The sequence below is a fragment of the Xenopus laevis genome, chromosome 5S (assembly GCF_017654675.1).
Source record: "Xenopus laevis strain J_2021 chromosome 5S, Xenopus_laevis_v10.1, whole genome shotgun sequence".
Taxonomy (NCBI): Eukaryota; Metazoa; Chordata; class Amphibia; order Anura; family Pipidae; genus Xenopus; species Xenopus laevis.
In genome coordinates, this window is record NC_054380.1 from 134,700,886 (window position 1) to 134,722,614 (window position 21,729).

The window sequence follows — 21,729 nt, forward strand, 5'->3', positions numbered from 1 at the left end:
GACTGGATCCCACTATGTGGAGGCACTGCCATTGAGAGGAACTTCCAGTACCATTTCATATAGCAAAAGGGATTCAGGGCATGTGTATGGTATACATCCTATAATTCATGTGGCGTCAAAATAGTGTTATAATTATATAGGGGATATGAATAAATTAACTTAACTTATGCTAGTGTAAGGTTAGTACTCTCATTGGCCCACATGTATTTGGGTATTTCCTGGTTCCCTTGTTTTAGAAAAAGGGAAGGAACCAATAACACATACTCATTGGAATCCTCTGGATATGCTAAATCAACTAAGAAAAGGGAGGCTTTAATACTAGAAAATAATGCCTCATCTAACCCATCACTTTAGTGAAGTTGTGGAATGGGACCCTCTGACTGAGGATTAGGATAAAGTAGTTATAGTGCAATCCAGGAGTAAGGACAGTCATGGTTACCCCTCTTCCCTATTCTCATACACTTCAGGGTAATTGGTAGCTCTGCCATTGGGGTAATAAACCCATGACCTGTATATATTTTAAGTGGAATTTAGGGCTAAGTGCTTGCTGTTACTTTAAATCTAGTCACTTCCCCATCAACAGTATAGGCCTTCCACTGTACTCAACAGAACCTTGATAATGCAACCAATGGCCTATGCTTTAGACAACATCCATGTTGTAAAAAAAATAAGCCTCTCATTTAGTTAAAAAACAACTTTGGCCCCTGTACTCTACAATTTCTTGTCCTTTGCTTGTTTGGGGAAACAATGAAATATCCCCCATTCCCAGTACTTATCATTCTGAAAATCTATTGCGACCAGGCTGTTTTGTGTTATAAAAATTGAATTTGAATGTTGCTCATAGTTTGGTTCATTTTGTGCAGTAAAACATGTGTTTCTTGGATATTTCAAAATCTCTTAATGCAAAAAAGGAATATGATGCGTTGCTACTGCTTTAACTCCTTAGATTAAAGACGCATGTGCTGTTATTATTTACTAATGACTTATCGGTGGAAACAGAAGCAACAGTTTAGCAATGATACATTGTCTTTAAAATTCAGCAAAATACATTCTATTACAGCAGCCATGTAACTACAGTATATTCTTGGAGGGGAATACAGGTATGGGACCTATTATCTAGAATGATTGGGACCTGGGGTTTTTTTAGACAAGGGATCTTTCTGTAATTTGGATCTCCAACCATTTAGGTGGTTATTTATTAAAGTCCAAATGCCAAAAACTAGAAAAATTTTTACTATGAAATCCAAATTTTTAGTGAAAAAAAACTATTTGACGTTTCTGCGGCCTGCGCAAAAATTCAACTGCTGTATGTCGGACTACAGGCAAAAATCTGCGAAAGTTGGGCTTTTCAGGGAAAAAATCCCAGAAAAAATCGAGCCATTCATGAAAAAATAGTACGATTAGGATTTCCCCTCGTTTTTATCGAGTTTGTCCCTGCTCTGATTAAATCATGCTTTTTTATTAATAAATGAGGTCACATTGTGGATTCTAGTTTTGTCAGACTTTATTAATTAAAATACTCAGAAAAATTAAAAATTAATTTATTTAAACGTTAAATAAACCCAATAGGGTTGTTTTGTCACCAATAAGGATTATACTAATTAATTATATTAATTATAATTTAATTATTACAGAGAAAAAAATAATTTTAAAAATCAAAATGTTGTGATTAAAATGGAGTCCATGGGAGATTCCTGTCATTCAGAACTTTCTGGATAACAGGTTTCAAGATAACAGATTCCATACCTGTATTAATCATTTCAAACTTTATTTTTATGTTTACTTATATGGCTACTAGACTTTCATTTTTTAAATTTCCCTATTGAGACTGCCCAGGTAGCTGCTAGGATGGTGGGAGAAAGAGAACACTGCTAGAAAGTTGGGGGGACCCTTGGCACTCAAAAAGGAAGAGGTGCCATAGACCTCAATAAACAACCCAACTGTCATCTTAATACTCTATAATTGAAGGCCATGATAATAGCTGAGGCATGGAGCTCCGCCTGTGTCTATTCTTCAGGGACTTATCATTCACCAGTTACACTGCCAGAAATCTAAGAGGTTATAATGGTGACACCACTACTGTTTAGAGTTCTAGTCCCATGGAGGCATTTAAGATATTCGGTGAGAGAACAACCACAAACAACACATTGTGTCTGCTTTAAAGGGGCTTATCTATCAGTTACACTGCCAGAAACCCAAGAGGTGACCACCAGTGTTGAGGTTTCTAATTCCATGGAGATATTTCATACATCCAGTGAGAGGACAACTAGTGAATAAGCCACCCCTGGGTTGGAATTGGATGACAAAGAGGCTTCACATTCTGTGAGGATTATAAAGTTATCAGGTTGGTTTGGTTGTCTGGTACATGGAGGTAACAGCATGCAGTATGTTCAGCAGAGTGGTTTAGGGAGGACTCACGTTGACCTTTTATTTGTTATGTAGACTGAGGCTTCTCAGTCTCTTCCATTATCCCCACTGAGGGTTTCGAGATTTGCCTCACCGGCAGCAAGTGAGTACTTTGAGTTAAGGTGGCCATACATGAGCAGTTTAAAGCTGCCGATATCGGTCCTTTAGACAGATTTGGCATCTTATCTAACTGTGTGTGGGGCTTCCGATGGTTTTCCCCCATCTATATCAGGCCAAAAATAGGCCTGATCTTAATCTGTCACGTTTGATTTTTCCTACGATCGAAGACTGAATCGGATAGTTGATGCAGTCCTATGATCTGTCTACACCCATTTCCTTTGTTGCAATCCGATCATTCGACCCTAGGGTGGGTGCCCTGGGCAAATCGAGGAAAGATCAGCTTGTTTTTCGTGTATGGCCACCTTAACATGGAATTCTGCCTTAGAAGGGAGCTTTGTGTAGAGCAACTAGTTTGGCTTTGGCACATCTAATAAAATGTGGATAGCGGGTTGCGAGATAACATTGAGTTTAGTTCACTGAACTTTGTACTTAATATATTTATGGTGGTGCTGACTAACCAAAGCCGCTGGTAACCAACTTACTTCTGTCTGTTTCCATGCATTATACAATACAAGACCGTGAACACATGTAATAAATAGTGAATAAAGTACCCCCTCTTGTAAAATATAAGGATATTATAAGTTACCGAGGAGTTTCATGACCTGATTTCCACCCCACATGAACCCTTTGTGGTCTACTGAAAGAAAAAAATAACAGTAAAAAGAAACTACTGATGAAAACCAAACTTAGTTAGCGGTGGCACTGGAATCAATTTGAGGGCTGATCAGCTTAACCACAAGTAAATACTTTTAAAGACAGTAAATTAAAAAATGCACGTTAAGAATGGTTAAGGAATGTAATATGTAATTCTGAGCATAGCCCATTACTATTGGCTACCAAACATGGTTTCTATAAGTGTGCAGAAATTCTCAGGTGAGGTGAGTAAATCATTGTTCTGCATAAACAAAGATGCGGAACATTACAAACAAGTGTGCAAAGTGCAAAAAACACCCATAATCCTCCAATTTTCTTGCACATGGTCTTCCTCTCTCCTTGAATTGTAGCACATCGTTGCCCTCTATTTTATAGTTCAGAGACCTGCTGCCTTTCCTATGAATACAGTGCTGCCTGTGTCCATCAGTCCTGTATTCATGGAGGGTGGGAGAAACACAAGGTGTCTCAAATCTCCCCTTCTGCCCAGTCCTTGCCATTCAAAGGCACAAATTATTGGGATTTGATTCCACAAATTAATTAGGGTCCCTTGAGAAAAAAGTTAAAGAACACTGGGGTTAGGCATGATAAGTACAACTTATGGTAATATGAAATGATAAAAAAGGAAACGGAGACCCTACTCATAAATCTGCATAACAAAAAGAACAGAAGGAAAAGCCACTCACCGACACAGATGCTTCAATGAAATGAGACAAATGCTATTGTCAAGGCAGAAATAATTATTGGATCAGGCTGTGAGCAGCAAAGCAGAAGAACATGTTGCTAAGGCAGAGCACGATGATGTCCTGCTTTAAAACCTTCCATGGAAACCTCATCATCAAGGATGGTCTCAAGAAGAAGCACCAGCAGATGTCTTGGAACCAGTTGCCCAAACTATCTCAGGTAATTGAGTGACCTCCAGTGTCAGGCCAGATTGCAAAGGAACTTGGGTTAAAAATGTCATTAATGTTCTGTAAATAAACAGTTGAATATATAGAAAGAAAACTGATTTATACTGCTTCTGCCAATTGAAGTTGCAGTCACTATATCGAAACATCAAATCAACTCTTCAATGGTTGAAGAAATTCATTGTGGGGAAAGTAGAATTCTGTTGCCATGCATTGCTGAACAGGTTGGACTGGGGTAAGAGACCCTTTGAAATGGCTACCCCTCTTCTTCAATGAAGGACCAGAGATAGAAAAGGGGCCACCTCCCATGAAGGAAGGTTGGAGACTCCAATAGTGATACAGGATCTTCTGCCACCTGTAGTCTCTACCATATGCTGCCCAACTTCCTACTGGACATGGACCAGAGAGACCACGCCATGTTCTCATACAGTTGTAAGAGCCAAACTTGCTCACAGAACTATCGTCACTCCTGCTGAGGCCACCATAAGTGAGTCTATGAAGATTCTCATTCATCCAGATCATGATATACAGTATTTAGTAGAAGTCAAAGGCAACTGGACTTACTCAGTTTTCCTGAAACCGTGTTACCGCTCATCCGAGCAGCTTCTGAACTGAAGAAGCCGCTCAGACGAGTGGTGAAACGTTTTCAAGAAAACTTTAAAAGTCCCACCTACTTTATTTTACTAGATACTGTACACCTTAAGTAAGGGTTTTGACTTAGTTCTTGGGTGAATAATCCTTGCAGGTTCCAACTTGTGAAAACAATATGTACATAAATACAAGGCTGCAGGTGGGGCATCCTGATTTTGTTGAATGGCATCCTGATATAAGGGACCAGGATGGAGCAATAGACATGGCTGGGATTTAACTAGGGATACTGTACCTGGGCATGACAGGGACATGGCCAAAGTTAACACCTGGAATTCAGTCAGTGGAGGTTGATATCTCTGTAAATGCACTCTTATTCCCCTACCTTAAAGGGACAATCTGTTTTTAAAAGAGCAAATTTTGAAATTTGGCATGGAGCCAGGGGTGCTGCGCCAATGAGTTTAAAAATGGGGTGGGGTGGCGAAAAGCCACTTCTGGAACTTTTCATTTTTTTTTTTTACTTTACTAGTGTGAGAAAGCGCAATTGTACTCTCTGCACTACTGTTGTGGTCTCCCCCCAGACCCCATTCCAGGTAAGGTAAGCAGACTAGGGAGGCTGCTTTGTGCTTCTGCTTCAGAAACAACCCTGCATGGGGCTAGACACATTGTCAGTTTCCCAGGTACCCTCAGGTCATGTGACTTGTGCTCTAATACACTTCAGTCACTCTTTATTGGTGTACTGCAAGTTGGAGTGATATCACCCCCTTCCTCCCCAGCAGCCCATTAGCAGCCTATCAAGAGAACAATGGGCAGCTAACCAGATAGCAGCTACTTGACACCTCTGCTGAAAGATTTGTTTGCATTGCTAAAGGTGTTCCCTGACCCCATCTAGTGGTAGACAGGAGAACAGCACCAAAGCGGGGGGGGAACCCTGCTTTTTCCTGCTTGGATGCCATTCACGTGTCTACCACTAGGGGGGCTAGGGATCATGACTTGGGTTGTGGCGAAATACAATAAGAAGGGAAGAAACAATAGCTGTCTCAAAAGATTTCCATCTTGAAGTCCTGGAACCTTCTCAAAGCTCAGAATCAGGCACAGTTCAGTGAGATGGCGCCTCCACACCAATATTACAGCTAAAAAAAGTACATGTGTTGGTTCAAGAATAACATTTTTAATAGCAGAGTGAATTATTTGCAATGTAAACAGTGTAATTTAGAAACAAAAAATAAACCATAAATATCATGACCGCATCCCTTTAAAAAAATCAACTCTGTAACCCAGGATTCCAAAAACCATCAGTTCCTTGTTGTGTCTTTTTCTGCTGTTTTGAGCTTGAATTTAAAACAAATCTAAATCCGCAAGTTGAAATGGAACAGTTAAACAAATTCTCCCCAATATATTTTCCAATTAGAATGGAAAAGTAGAGTTTTGTTGTCAGGCAGACAGAAATAGATCGTATCTGCTATTTACTGTAAGAATATAAAATGCTATTGCCGAATGTATTTCTGTGATTCTCTTTAAATACAAGTGACAAGAGCCTCGATCTTAATCCATGAATCTACTGGCAGCCAGTATAAACCTATGTACGTTTTAGCTCATTCTCAGTCTGATGGATCCGAGGCTTCATCTCAAAAGGGCTGTAATAGAACAGAGAGAAGGTCTTCATGTTTTTCACAACTACAAAGAAAGACTGTCCTTAGACAACCTCTCTGCCGGGAAGTATCCGAAGTATGTTCCGTCTTTCCATAACACATGTCCAACCCATGCACCAAATCCAACTCTCCATAACAGGGATATAATGGGATCAGTAAAGACCCACCACAACCCCTTCCCTCATGACAATCTGCAGCTATTTATTTAAGACACACCACAACTTCATTTGAAGAATCTACAACTTAGTTCATAGGTTCCTCTTAGGGAGTTTGTCATGGGGTCCCCTATGTGCTGCTTTGGAATCTGAAGCCGAATTCTTATTTGCTGCCCTCAATACTCCTGAAAATATAGCCGGGTGACTGTTCCACCAATGGCCCAGTCTGAAGGCCAGTTAGGGGGAGATTTGGGGTGAGTGCTTATTTGTGCCCTGGGTACCCCTGGAACTATAGCAGGGTGACTGTTACCCCAATGTTTCTATATATCTGTAACCTTGTTATGAGCTAAGGGGGCCCAGTCTGAAGGTCAGTTAGGGGGAGATTTGGGGTGAGTGCTTATTTGTGCCCTGGGTACCCCTGGAACTACTGTTATCCCAGTGTTTCTATATATCTGTAATTTTGTTATGAGCTAAGAGAACGTAACCTGCTACCAAAAGAAAGCAAGAAATCACTGCACAGAGATGATTCTCTCCAAGCATAGATCAAGTCTATCCAAACTAAACCCCACAATTTAGAGATGTTTACTATTTGAAAATCATCAACTGCACCAACATCTTCTTTCTTGGTCCTTGGATTCTTCAATCTTCAAACCTTTTTTATAGTAAACACCAAAATCATCAAAAAAAAAACCTTGAAGTGCATCATTGCTACTTTGTTGCTGTACAATTAGGACCCTTCATTTGCATAGATCTATTGGGCTCCCTCTTCAAAAGTAATAGTCCCAGATTTTGATGAACCACTATTTGTTTTTGGTGAGTCCAATCAAACCATGGAAAATTAGATGCCTCAATAGGAATGTTACAACTTGGCCTTGCTTTTATTTTGGGCTGTGCTTGTTTTTATTATGAGTGCATAAATTAATAGGCGCGGGGAACATTTGGAGTTTGCTCATAGACAAGTTTTGTTTATGTGCTGGAATCTAACAAGTGGTTAAGGGCAAAAACTGGAGCGTTGTTTATTACTGACGTTTCCATTGGTAAAGTAGTAGGTGGAGTTGGCATATTGTCCAAGCTGATCCCCAGGCTTACAAACAAAAATGCAGTTTTGTTTGTATATCTTTTCCGTAACTGATAAATATTTGCAAATTCCATTGTCAATAAACATGACCTTCTTCTTGGGAACTCAGTAGTTGTAACTTTAGTGACTGTTGGAAGAGGAACCAGTTGTGGGTTTAAAGTATAGCAATGGATTGTATAGCCTTTAAAATCAGGTATATGTGGTTAATCAATCAAAGAGACAAATTGGAAAGAGATTGGTTCAACTGTTGAAACAATGGTATCATAGTTACATAGTTACATAGTTTAATAGTTGAATCGGGTTGATAAAAGACAAAGTCCATCAAGTTCAACCCCCTCCAAATGAAAACCCAGCCCCATACACACACCCCTCCCTACTTTTAATTAAATTCTATATATCCATATCTATACTAACTATAGAGCTTAGTATCACAATAGCCTTTGTATTATGTCTGTCCAAAAAATCATCCAAGTCCCTCTTATAGTCATTAACTGAATCAGCATCACAACATCACCCGGCAGTGCATTCCACAACCTCACTCTCCTGACTGTGAAGAACCCTCTACGTTGCTTCAAATGAAAGTTCTTTTCTTCTAGTCTAAAGGGGGGGCCTCTGGTACGGTGATCCACTTTATGGGTAAAAAGGTCCCCTGCTATTTGTCTATAATGTCCTCTAATGTACTTGTAAAGTGTAATCATGTCCCCTCACAAGCCCCTTTTTTCCAGAGAAAACAACCCCAACCTTCAGTCTCCCCTCATAATTTAAGTCTTCCCTCAATCTAACTATTACTCTACTAACAACACTGGTCCAATAAGAAAATGTTCCATTTACCACCACTCTTTGTAGTCTATCTTTTAGCCAGTTCTCTATCCGGGTACAAATACTATGTTCCAGTCCAACATTCCTTAATTTAACCAATAACCTTCTGTGTGGCACTGTATCAAATGCTTTAGCAAAGTCTAAGTAAATCACATCCACTGCCATCCCAGAATCTAGGTCTCTACTTACCTTCTCATAAAAAGAAATTAAGTTAGTCTGGCAAGATCTATTACCCATAAAACCATGCTGGCACAAAATAGTTGGCTTAGAAAATGTAACTCTGCAAAAATGAAGTTGGCTTTTACAAAAGAACAGTGAAAAAAAGAAGAGACTTGATTGATGCTGATGTATATTGTTTGTGTAGGTTCTTGCAATATGTCTTTATTATTAGCGTGTCCAACTGTGGACCTTGAGAATGGATGAATCCAATCGGAACTCACCATATTATTATTATTATTATTATTAACATTTATTTATATAGTGCCAGAATATTTCGCAGCACTATAAAGTAAATGTGTTGTTCTTCCAAGTGGAAATTCCATCATCCTCTAATAAAAGGGAGAGTCTCTCTCTTTATTAGGGGTCATGTAAGACGCCTGTTATTATGCAGACAGTTTTTCGATGTAGACCAAAGGAAAATTATGTTCAACACTATTATTAAAATGTGCCTATAACTATGGCCAACATAATTGGGGGAAAAAAATTAATGGGTACCCTCAACTTTCTACATTTGCATGTAGTCTGGACAGTTTACAGCACTAGCTCATTTGATGTTGAATAATCCACTAGGATACTGGTATAATGTACTAACAGTAAATCCCTGGAAGGATTATTATGCGCAAGAGCAGGTATTACTGGATGATTCCGACGTCTATCTCAAGCCACCACAATCTTTATTTTGACTGTGTGACTGCCTCACTGTCTGAACGTATTGCTGTAGAACCCATCTCTATCATTAACTTAATGTGCTCGATGTATCAAGATGAAACAGGATCGTGTGTGGGCAACGTTTTCCACACTTTGTGGTGGATGGATCATGATGTTTTGATTTTCTTGAATTTCAGTCATTTTTTCTCGAGGTGCTCGTTGATAGGGCGCACAGTAAATCAGACGCTCTTCATGGAAGCAGCTACTGATCAGAATATGTTCAGCTGCAATAACAATTGCTGGTTTGGAGGAATACTCCAGCTAATTAAAACCGTTGACATATCGGAATTTGGGACCGTAATTATTGTTATTATGTACCGTAATTATTGTTAATATATGACCCAAATATCGGGCTACAAACCTTTCTAAAAAACTCAGCCACTGGATCTATCCGCCAACTAGTGCCTTAAACAATGACAGAAATATTCCAAGTGGTGGGTTTTTCGAAACTGACTGCAGAAGGAACGTTTCACTAGTGGTGGACCTGTTTATTAAGACTTGGAAGTGGCTGTTAAGTCAAGAGTTCCAAGTATAAGTTCTAGAAGGTCTGGGCTGTAGGGCAGTTCCACCATAAAGAACAACTAAAATTGTCCCATGCCATGAAACTTGGGGCATAGGATGTTTCTCACAAAAATAAGATTCTTTTCTTTTGGTTAGGATGCCAGCTTGGTATAGGTATCCGGAAACCCGTTATCCAGAAAGTTCCGAATTACGGAAAGGCCAGCTAACATAGACTCCATTATAAGCAAATAATCCTAATTTTTAAAAATGATTTCCCTTTTCTGTGTAATAATAAAATAGTCCCTTGTACTTAATCCCAACTAAAATATAATTTATACTTATAGAAAGCAAAACAAGCCTATTGGGTTTATTTAATGTTTACATGATTTTCTAGTAAACATAAGGAATGAATATCCATATTACAGAAAGATCCATTATCCAGAAAACCCCAGGTCCCGAGCATTCTACATATGTATCCGGAAACCCGTTATCCAGAAAGTTCCGAATTACGGAAAGGCCGTCTAACATAGACTCCATTATAAGCAAATAATCCAAATTTTTAAAAATGATTTTCTTTTTCTCTGTAATAATAAAACAGTCCCTTGTACTTGATCCCAACGAAAATATAATTTATCCTTATTGGAAGCAAAACCAGCCTATTGGGTTTATTTCATGTTTACATGATTTCTAGTAAACATAAGGAATGAATATCCATATTACAGAAAGTTCCATTATCCGGAAAACCCCAGGTCCTGAGCATTCTACATAATAGGTCCCATACGTGTAATATCTAATCCTATCAAGTCCAAGAACCAGTGGATCTTTGTATAAACCCCATGAGTTGTGAAATAATTTCATTGCTACCCAGGAGCCTTGGGTTTGATTTCAGCCAGGGGACAGGGTTGTGCCTAATGAACTGACCCTAGGGAGTGTGATACAGTCATTAGATTGTAAGCTCCATTGGGGAAATGTGCTTTGAATTTGTATCCAAAACATCTTGCAGGGAATTAGAGAGTTTATTGTAGACATTTTTGCTCTTTCCCTTTGATAAAAAAATGACTTTGCACAAAAACCCACCCCCCACACATTTTCTTCTACACATTCCCCTAAAGTGATTATATTTGGGCAGCTTTTTGCATTTCTGCGCATGGAGCCTCCCACCAAGCTGTTTAGCTTACCGGTTAATTCCACGTCCTTTCGTTTCAGCTTATTATTCTGCCTTTCCGTGCTGTTTCAAAAGATCCAATAATAAACATACAACCATTAACTGTCCTTAGTATGTTGCAATGGGTTTAATAGCTCTGGGAAAGGCACAACATAAGCAAGGCACCAATTTAAAAAGAAGCCAAAAATAACTTCAGATCAGTTGATAACACAGACGTGAGTCAGAGAAGTGTTTGTAGAACTGAATCTATTAGAGACCTTTCCAACATTCTTACCTTTCCTGGCTTCCTACAGACCAGAAATTCAACTTGACGGCCCTTATTTTCTTTAATATCAGTGGGTTTTTGTATCCAGGCGTCTCCCAGAATCTCTGTGCCAACCACCCTGCTCTTTTCCATCATTTCTCAGATCTCGCGTCTTCCTCCAACCAGGGCCGACGGCAATTTCAGTCAAGAAAGTCATTGAGGCAGAAAGAGGCAATGTTAACTGCTAATTTATATCAATCGTTTGCTCGTTTATAGTAAATATTGCAACGTAAGAGCAAATTATATCTGGAAAAGAAAGTAGAGAAACCAATCATTTCATATTTAGGCAAGCTGCTTACCTGCCTTATGGTTTCTTCAAGATGTTCTAGGGCCAAATGTTGTGTCAAGTCCAATAATGGAATCCAATAATGGTCATTGCATTCTAGGTGGGTTTTCTAATTGCATTGCTTGTCTCGTGTCTAGTATATGATGATAGCCCTCTTCTTTGGGGGGAACATTTTTACATTCAAGCAAGGATGGTTATGAACAATGTGCATAAATGTAATATTTGACAGTAGAAGATAACCAATTTGATCAGCGGTTTCCAGACCTTTGGAGACCCAACCTTTTCTCCATGTCTGGACTGGGAGCCAAACTAGACCCTTGTATTTCAAAGCCCCCAAAAAAAGCTCCACACAGTCAAATCTAAGACACTGGTGGTTGGAAGCTTAAAGCAGAAATTGTGATATTTTCTAGAGTTTCCAAATTGCCATTTAGGCCCTGCTTTGGTCAGGACCTAAAGGTTATAGATATATCAACTCATCAAAGTATTAACCGTTCAGCCATAGTTTCAAGAATATTTAGGACAGAAAATAAACGTTGCCCTAAAAACGTTTTATTGGAACTGACATTCAAGCTGGGCCTCCAGGAGTATCTAAGGCAGTGGTTCCCAAACCTGGAGGCACCTCAGGGCGTTCTGCACCTCTGTAAGGTTAAGCGCTACCTGAAGGTCAGTTAGGGAGAGATTTAGGAATAATACCTGAAAGTTAGATAACCAGTTGGGAATAGATTTAGGGTGAATACTAGATACTCTTAGATCTATGTCTTAAGGGCAAAGACTCATGGTCAGATTCAGGGAGATTAGTTGCCTGGCGGCAAATCTCCTCTTCTTCAGGGTGACTAATCTCCCCGAAATGCCTTCCCCTGCCTTCCCGCCGGCGATTTACATTCTAGCATAGAATCGGAGAGCTTCATTTTCTGAAGTTGCCCGAAGTTTCCTTGTGAGGGAACTTTGGGCGACTTCGGAAAACGAAGTGATCTGAGTGTCATCCTGCTGGCGATTTCCATTCTAGCCAGCGGGAAGGCAGGGGAAGCAGTTTTGAGATATTAGTCCCCCCCGAAGAAGAGGAGATAATCTCCCCTAATCTGAGCGTGGGTCTCTGCCCTAAAAATGATGCACAACTGATTCACCTTCCAAGGGGCCTGAAAACCAAAAGATCAGACCCTTAATCTAAGGAAACAAATGCCCAATTTGCCCTTATTCTGGCCCCCCAGGGGACCAAACTAATAAAGCATTAAACATATCAATGTGTATGAACAATAAACCTCAACATAGTTTGGAGAATCGGATTTACTCCAGTGGAGGATGCCTCATTGCGTGGGACATTCACTAAGATTCGTAGTTGCGCCAGGTGTAACTTCGCCGCACTTCGCCAGGCGCAGTTTCGCCAGCGCTCCTCAAATTCACTAAAATCTGAAGTTGCGCTCAGGTGTAGCGTAAGGTTGCGAAGTTGCGCAAGCGCTGATTCGCTAAGTAAAGCGAAGTTACGCTAGCGATGGTTAATTTGCATACGGCGCCAAATTCAAATTTCAATGGAGGAATATGTAGCAGCACTACAAATGCCTGGGAAACCTTCAAAACATCAAATAAAAATTTTATTTTGCCCTACACATGTGCCCACTGTATAGTTAAGTTGCCATGAGTCAGGAAATGTAGGGGGGAAGGAGGGGAGCCCCAAAAATTTTTTCGATCTTTTTCAGCCTATCACCCATACTATAGAAAAAACACCAGCGTTTTTTTGGATTTAGAAAACATTTTTAACTTTTTTTGAAGAAATCCCTATCTACTCTATTGCGCTTCGCCTGGTTTGAGGTGGCGAAGGAAGTCTAGCGTAAAAGGTAGCGTTCAGTACAATGTGCGCGTTAGTGAATTTGGTAAGTTATGTCCGTTGCGCAAATTCGCCAGGCGTAAAGGTGTGAAGTTACACTAGCGAAGTTACGCCAGCGTCCGTTAGTGAATTTGCGAAGTAACGAAAATGCCCAACGCTAGCGAATTGACGCTAGCATTAGGCGCTTCGGCTCATAGTGAATTTGCCCCTTAGAGTGAGGACAATTGCCCTTTAAGACGACCCAGAAGGAATAAAAAACCAACAGAAGGCAAACTGCTTTTAAAAAACGGCTTAATTGCGAAGAAAGATCATTTACGGTGGGCATGGCTGTTCATGTCAAGCATTGAGAAATTACCCAAATGCATCCCTTAAACAATCAAGGCCAGAGTCGCTCAGATGTCGCTGCTTTTATACAGAGCTGGTGTTTTGACGTAAACAATCATTCTCCATTTTTGATGGTTCAACCCCATTAATGGCAACTGTCAGTCACAATTGTATGAGGCTGGAAGGAATAAAATCAAATAAATTCAGGCCGTATGTTGGTAGAATTAGACTGAGGCCAACGAGGGGGCGGGCGGCCCTTGTCTGCTATTTGAGCCAAGTTTTGTCTAGAGTTCTTGGGACGATGTTGTTGTGGCATTGCCACATACTCTGAAAGTTTCTCGCATTCTCAGAAAGCCGCACACATCAAACGGCTCGATAAACAAGGAAGTGTTTTGGGTTGGGGGGTGGAGAGGGTTGGGTGGAAAATGTTGTTTTCATCTGTCTGTGTTTAATAAGATCATATCCAGAATGCCTGGTAGCCACATGGGCTGGGGAGAACCAGCCTGGAGGTGGGATCACTGATACCTTCCTGCTTGTGTTGGGGGAATGAGACAAGTGCCTGGGCAGGTTGTTACAAGTGATTAATATGTTGTGTCTTTTCCTACACACACTCCCTGCTGTTGCCTCTGGCCCCGTGTAATGTACAAAGCGACAGTATCATTGACATACAGGGCGTTCTCATTCTAGTTAATGGCCAAATAACATACATTTCCTACATCTTTCCTTTATTTTTATCTAATTTCAGCATTTTCTAATTTATATCTAAGCCATGTGTATTCTGCTTTTTCATTAATTCCTTAAAGGTGAACTAAAGCCTAATGGTTTGTGCTTCTGTACCAGCCCAAGGCAACCACAGCCCTTTAGCAGTAAAGATCTGTGTCTCCAAAGATGCCCCAGTAGCTCCCCATCTTCTTTTCTGCTGATTCACTGCACATGCTCTGTGCTGCTGTCACTTACTGAGCTTAGGGAGCCACTCACAATATACAGTACACATAGAATAGAAATGTCACAATATAAGGCTGATTAGTAATTAATACACATAATTACTACATGGCAGCACAGAAACCAGTGCAATTAGCATCAGAATTTAATAATCAGCAAACCTGTAGCATCAGCTTATATTACAGCCAGGGAAGCTCATTTTCTGCTGGATAATTAGTGACGAGCCCTAAGCTTAGCTTCTCAACAGCCAATCAGAGCCCACTGAGCATGTGAGTGTCACAGACACTTTCCAAGATGGTGACCCCCTGTGACAAGTTTGAAGTCCTGGATCATTGCTGCTATTGACAAGCTGAAACTTTAGCCTCGTGCAATTAATTCACTATATAAAATATGCCATTTTTAGTCATATTCATTTTTAGAGTTTCGTTTTCCTTTAATAAATAGATGTGTGGCATTTATTTTACATGTATAGATATTCTTCTGACCACTTTTGCAATATAGTTCCATATTATTTTTAATACAGTTCAGGAGAGAAAATGTATAAGATTTATTTAAAGGGCAAGTCAACCCCCAAAAAAACACAAATCGAAACAATTTCCAATATACGTTTATTAAAAAATGTCAGTGCTTTTAAAGTAATTTGTAAAATCGATGGCTATTGAAAGCTGCATTCGCTTAACTACTGGTTGTTACTATTCAAACAATGTTACAAAAGTCTTCCCCAGACAGGTCAGTTAATCAGTTGCCTCGTCTTACATTGTATCAACAGTCAGAGCCACCAGTGCAGAGAACAGAAAGGGGCAGACATTGCTTTCAGTAACAATATATACACCAATAACTTAAAGACCATAAAAACATTGTAAATAATGCATACTGCAAATTTGCTTAGAATTATGTTTTCTTATACCAGGTAAATATTTTTATAGGGTTGGCATTCCCTTTAAGAGCAGTGTCGCTGCTTTCTCATCTCTACAAGTGCTCCCTGTATCTCCCACAGGAACAGAATTCCCCAATAGGGTTCCCAACTTTACGCACAGAGTGGAACCAGTAACGTAGGTGGTGGCCCCTATTCTCCTTGAGATGGAGTGCTGCTTGCACTTTATCTGTGGCTGAAAGGGTGGGACACCTTCACTTGAGCTTATAAGTCTAAAGACACTTTTTGGCTCGTATTTGACCGGGGTCGGCCTTTGGCTTGTGCTCAGAGTGCAATTTACCCCAAGTCCATTAAGACTTGACAGGTTTCACAAGCTCAAAATCTGCAATAAAATGTGAAGAATCCAAATCCTTGGGGAAAAAGTGCTCTTGCTGCTCCTTTACCCAATAATGACCTAAATGGCTTGACTAGCATGTCTGGCCTTATTCAAATTCAATGGTCAATTTTATACCTTTCAGGATCAGTGATGGGCGAATTTGTCTGTTCCACTTCGCCGAAAAATGAGTGAAATTCACGTAACGATGAATTTTTACGCCCGTTTTAAATTTGACACGTGCATTAAAGTCAATGGGCGTCCAAATAATGTTGACACGCAACAGCTTTGACGCAAGTTACTATTCAGATGCCCGTCCAAATTTATTTGACGCTGGCGACTTTTCGGCGAATTTTATTGGTAAATAAAATTGTGAACTTTTGAAGGCAATCTCGCTTTGAAATATGAAAAAAAACGCCAGCATTTTTTATAACTTTTATAAATTTTTGGCATACAGGATATGATGTCACTGACATAAGATTGAGGGGGATGTCGCTTCATCTTATCAGTTCGCCAGGTCTAAGGTGGTGAAGGAAACTCTGGTGAAAGAGGTAACGTTCTGTAAAATTTACACCTTAGTGAATTTGTGGAATAATGAAAAAACAAAATTTGCCTGGCGATAGTTTGCAGTCTCTTTCACTAGGGAATTGTTCTCTACACCTGTTAGTAAATTATGATGTCCCTGCAGCTTTCTGGTGAATTTTTGCTAGTGATGGCCACTTCGCTGTTTAGTAAATCTGCTCCCAAGAATTACAACACCTGTTTCAGGGTCACAAACTATCTCCTGGGGCAGTGCTGGATAGTTAGTGCGGTTCATTGAGTTTTATAGGCCATGTACGGCAGTAATCCTAAGGCAGAGGTTTTAAACCGAACAGAAGATGTCAGGGACTCACAGATCCCACAGACAGGCTTGTAAAAGAGCTGAGAACTTTATTTAAGCCAAAAGTAGATAAATACTTAGCCGTACTCCTAATACAGCCTATAATCAACTTTGTACTTACAGTATTTATATCTGAAATAACAGAGTAATTAGAACTTGATCCCCTTTAAAAACCTGTGTCCGATGCTCTGGGAACTCTTGCTAAAAGCGATACGTCTTTATTATTGGCTTTATTATTCCTTACACACAAGTGTTGTCACCCTGAGCCTTGACTTTGAGGGCAATGGAGCTCTCTGGGGAAATAACAAGAATGCGGCTTGTAAATCACCTGATAACATTGCAATGGGTGCCCTGGTGTGTGGAGCCATTTACACAGGCAGCTTTTAACTAAACAGACGTCTTGGTATGAAAAAGAAGAATTTTGGGCAGTTCCAACTGTATTTAAGCCTGTGCAGGGGAATTCTATGAGGCTCTGATCTCAGTGAGTCCCAATGTGCGTGACTGGGTCATCTTTATTCTGTTTATTCTTCCTACAATACAGATGCAATGAAAGGCTTTGCATAGGAATATGTCTTGTAAAGGAATGGAGATGCATTTCTATAGATGTATATATATATATATACATTTTTACACTATTATATTTAATAAAACTCTCACATGGTAGCCACACAATTCATACTGATGTAGGGAAGTAGTGCAAAACAGAGCCTGTGTCTGTGTGCTGTAAGCTGTTACCTAGCAACCAGCTGTTCAGTGATCTCAGTGCTACAGGAAGTGACACAGCAGCTAGTGAGTGACTGGCAGGAAGAGGAAGTAGCAGAGCCTGGCAGAGAGAACCACATGGTGGACAGAGTGAGAGAAAGAGGAACTGCTGATGGGCCCAGAGAGCTGGAAGGCCCCACCGAAAGCAGACCTTCAGATTAGGCTGGCACAGAGACACCAGATACTGTCCCTAGACGGACAGAGAGTGTGAAAGTAGTCCAGACTGGAGGAGAAACCAGCATCAGCAGGGGATTTCCATCTGAATATCCAAAGTGGCTGGTAGTCGCACTGCAGAGCTGCAAGTGTTGGACACGCCTGAAGGATCTGTGTGAATCATCCAAAGAGACTTTTAGAGTGAGTATCCTGTTTAAAGGGACAGTACCCTAAATAAGTGCTTGAAGATACAGAGACTGTGTTGTGGAAGGACATTAAAGGACTTTGCCTTCTTTTTAGTTAGGCAGATAGTTAGAGCAAGCGAGTTAGAAAGTGAGGTCCTATTGCTACCTGGTAGGAGTGCTGTTTGTACTAGTGTCCATTTAATTTAGATAAACAGCAAATGCTGTGTGTTTTATTACTGTGTTCCTAGTGGGGCCACCCGTAGGTGCATTCCTGGAACCCACTAGGTGGAGTCACTGGGCTAGTAAGTACCAGGTAGCCAGTCTCTGTCGAAACAGTTACACTGACCTGGCCCTTTTTTCAAAACCATGAGAAGTATTGAGTAAAAATACCATGAATGTCCCATTATAGAGTGCTTGCATGCTTATGTGTATAATGTACAGTTACCCTGCCCTTGTAAATGTGACTAAAGTTTATATAAATGAGCAGCTGTGATAACATGGGGGCAGCCATTCAAGCTCTAATAGGACAACAGGGCACATGTTTTCAGAAACCAATCTGAGTAGAATATCATGGTTTTTGGAAGATAAACAGGAGTCCAATGCCAATTCATACGACTCTATATAGGGCTGTAGGCTTTGTCATATAATATATGGCATTTGAAGACTATTTGGCGTTGCTGGATGAAGAGATAGAACATGTAAAACTAAAAAAAGAAAACCATGTTCACTTGATGGGGTTACTGTTCCATTAAAAACTGTGTATCTGCCATAATGATAAACGGTAACTTAACAAAAAGTAAGAATACTAGAAATATATAACCCGCAGCATCCCGCCACCTAATACAGTGGCTCATAGAATTGTAATATCCCTGTGGTTACAATTGGTGAGAAAGGCTGCGCAGTGCATAATTATAGATTCCAGAAAATATCAGCAGGGACACGGAATAAGCGCAAAAACAAGACCCGAGCTTGGCCAGAATGAACCTACACTGATAGAATTTGATGCTGAACTTGGACAGAGAGAAATATACTTTTATGTACTGAATTTACTGTACCATCCCAGAGGTTCAGCTGCCCAATAAAAGTAATAATCAAGGTCTTCAGTTTTGTCAACAGCAGCTCCCCATCTTGGATCTGCTTAGGCATCTTTTGAGTGTCAGTGGCACTGCACATGCTCAGTGTGATCTGGGCTGTTGCTGAGAAGCTAAGCTATGGGGTCTTCAGGGTCTTCAAGTAGAAAGTCAAATGTCATAGAAGCTGATACTTCAGGGCTGATTATTAAAATTTTATGCAGATTTCATTGGTTTTTCACCTGCTGTGTAATGTATGCCTTGTATTGTGAATGGTTTATTGTATATACTGCATGTAGGAATGTACATTTGTTGCAAACCTTTATTTTAAGTAGCCTCAAAACAGTTAATCCAGCCTAGAGTTGGGCCAGTTCACAAAGGAGGGGAGCTGTTTCTCTTTCCAGATAAGAGGGTCTCTGGTAGTTTTGTAATTGGTCAGGTTAGGCTTTATATAAGGGAGTCATAACATGTTGTGTCTCTTTGGACACCACTACAGGAGAGGGGTGGATTAGGGTTGCCACGTCTGCTCCTACACAGACTGGGCAGGGGACAGTCCTGTTGATGTAGGGGCGGAGAGATGAGGTCGGGAGTGGAGCGTGTGCTCACTGCACCATTCATTTTAAAGCCCTGTCCAGATGTCACAATTAACCTAACACTCAGCTGTCTGGATAAAACTAGACAAGTGGCAAACCTAGGGTGGATACTGCTAATGAACATCAGGCAGGAGGCCTCAGTAAGTGCCGGAGATGTAGAAAGGCCTCAGGATTGGAGAAGAGTAAAGTAACCAAAGCCAAAGAGTAGCCAGGGACCCTGTGAATGAGGAGCAGTGATTGCCTAGCTCATGTTATAGAACATCCCAATGGGTGGAAGATGGTCAGGTCTAATGAGTAAGAGCAGTTTTGTGCTCCACTAAGAAGTAATATGTTAGTATTTCACAGTCAAAATTGTGTGCTGTATGGAATATTGATGAATTTCTTGCCTCGTGTTTTACTGTACTGAAGAAGTACCTATTTTATGTTTAAAAAACATAATTTTCATGGTTAAGAGACACTGGTGCCCCTCAATTGTTTTGTCACAGCACCAAAAAAGTTTTAGTTCAACCACATCAACTTCCTCCAGACACATTGACGACGGACCATCTGAAGGAGTGGGTCACATGTAATAGAGTTCTACCAGGAAGCAGCCACAAACATTGTTTTGGGCCAAGAAAGAGTTACATGTATATTGTGCGTGGATCCCTAAGCTCAGTAAGTGACAGCAGCACAGAGCATGTGCAGTGAATCAGCAGAAAAGAAGATGGGGAGCTACTGGGGCATCTTTGGAGACACAGATCTTTACTGCTAAAGGGCTGTGGTTGCCTTGGGCTGATACAAATCGACTAAATATAAGTTGTAGCATTTCTCTACCTTTATAGTTCTCCTTTATAGAATATGAACTCACCAGTCACCCTCTTGGAACTCATTGCCAATATATTCATTTAACCATTTAACTACATTGTCACCCTTTCATCCAACCACCATTTTTCCATTCCAGCCTCTCCTTCTTCAGCCTTCCCCCCATCCTTCTCTCCCCTCCCCGATGCAATTTCATCCACAGTAAAAAGTCTCCCGGAAACTTATCAAAAAGCAAATTTTATTGGAAATAAAATTCAAACATCTTTTAATAACAATAATAATCGTAAAGCAACACAATTTACAGAGGCGAAATAAAATATTTTAAAAAGTCCGTTTTTTGTGTGTGAATGAACGTAAGCTTGCCCGCGTCACTGGCTGGAACAAAGCATCGGAACAAAAGAGGATACCGGAAACACAAGCAGATATATTTACAAAATTCTTTGTATTTGGGGGGTGGAAGGCATTGCCCTGACGCTGTTATTAGAAGGTAATGTTGGTTTAGTGCTGAAGACTAGTGGTGGGCGAATTCGCACTGAATTTCCGAGTGTTGCTGCTGGCGATTAAATTTGCGAAACTGCAGAGAAAATTTGCAGGAGAAGATTTGCCACATGAAAAAAATTTGGTTGCGCGTCAGAATTATTCGGACGCCCATTGCCTGCACGTATAAAAATTGCGGAGGGCGCCGAAATTGACGCGCGTCAAAATAATTTTAACACCCATTGACTTGAATGCATTTCGTGAATTCTTGGCAAACTCGCAAATTTTTCAGGCGAAGCTAAACGGGACAAATTTGAGCATCGCTATTGAAGGGACAGTAATTAGCTGCTTCCTGAGATCGTTCCTACAAATTGTTTATTATTACAAGGTAAATAGTGGAGAATTTGTTAAACTGCAAGTCTCTGGCTTCTTATTGAACAGGGCTTGAGGCAATGGTGGAGAGGTGTAGTTCAGCTAAAGCCATAGAGGGCAGAGCCATGAGTTTTATAAGGGGGTGTTTAATTAAATGCACATAAAAGTACCCTTGGTAGACCTTCAGAGAAATGTAAACAATGTCTTGATCTCATGGACGACAGACATGTGGCTCATTAGGCTCCATATTTGTTCTGCCCCTGATGTACAGGACTGTGCAATGGAAATAACAGGAAGTAGTCAGTGCAAAGGAAACGGGAACAGCTGCTCATAAACAGAATGCACTCTGGGAATGGACTCTTCCCCTTAAAGCAGCACTGTCTCCATCTGTCATGGGGAAAAACTGGCAGCAAGAAAAGATGGCTATGGCTTCTGGGAGTTGTTCTTCACAAGAGGTGAAGAGACACCAGTTTACTCTTTAAGATGCAAATCTGCCGCAAAGAGAAATACATTTTAAATTGTTATTAAACATTGGGATTCC